The sequence below is a fragment of the Parus major genome, chromosome 2 (assembly GCF_001522545.3).
Source record: "Parus major isolate Abel chromosome 2, Parus_major1.1, whole genome shotgun sequence".
NCBI classification, from domain to species: domain Eukaryota; kingdom Metazoa; phylum Chordata; class Aves; order Passeriformes; family Paridae; genus Parus; species Parus major.
Window position 1 is genome coordinate 150011904 of NC_031769.1, and position 792 is coordinate 150012695.

Here is a 792-nt window from a genome sequence, read left to right on the forward strand (position 1 = left end):
GAAAGCTTTCACCATAAATGTCTGATGTTAGAAATGAAATTAGAATTTTGACAACTAGGTCCTTTGACTTAACAGCAGTTTAATTAAAAATTAATACAATTTAGTAAATTGTATAGTAATTTGATATAAAAGAATACAATTTAGTAAAATACAATTTAATAAAAAAAATACAATTTATATATGTAATTTGCCAGTAATTAAGTATGATTAAAGCATAAGCAAAACCGACCAGGGTACGGGGAGGGCTCATCACCCCACCTCACGTACAAAACTGACCGGGGTACAGAGGGGGTTTCTCACCCTGCTTCACATACAAAACAAAACAATTCAAACTAACCTTATATGCTGTATGCTTATACATATTCATTAATGTTTCTCATAAGTTTCCTCCTATTTCTGATTTTCTGACTTTATGTCACTATTCCTCATGGTGCATGCCTCACTTGTTGTTCGGGGGTCTTCAGTCTGCTTTTGGTGGTCTTTGGACGAAGGCTTACACTCATCCTCGTTGTCCTTTGGAAAACCGCACGGGTTTGTGCGTACGTACTAAGCATTGTGCTATGTAAGTCTACTAATTAGCCTTACATTTGATGAACTTCAGGCCCAATGCCTAAAGTCATTCTAATTTTGTCCATTTCAAAGTAGTTTTCGCCTTGGGACGTCACTTGTCTTCCAAACTACATCCTGTACCTTAATTTTGACATATAACATCTGTGAAGGGGTACATCTGCCTTGTAACACTGATTCTTTTGATTGCTTCTAATAATAACTTTCCAAATAGTTAAAATTTAG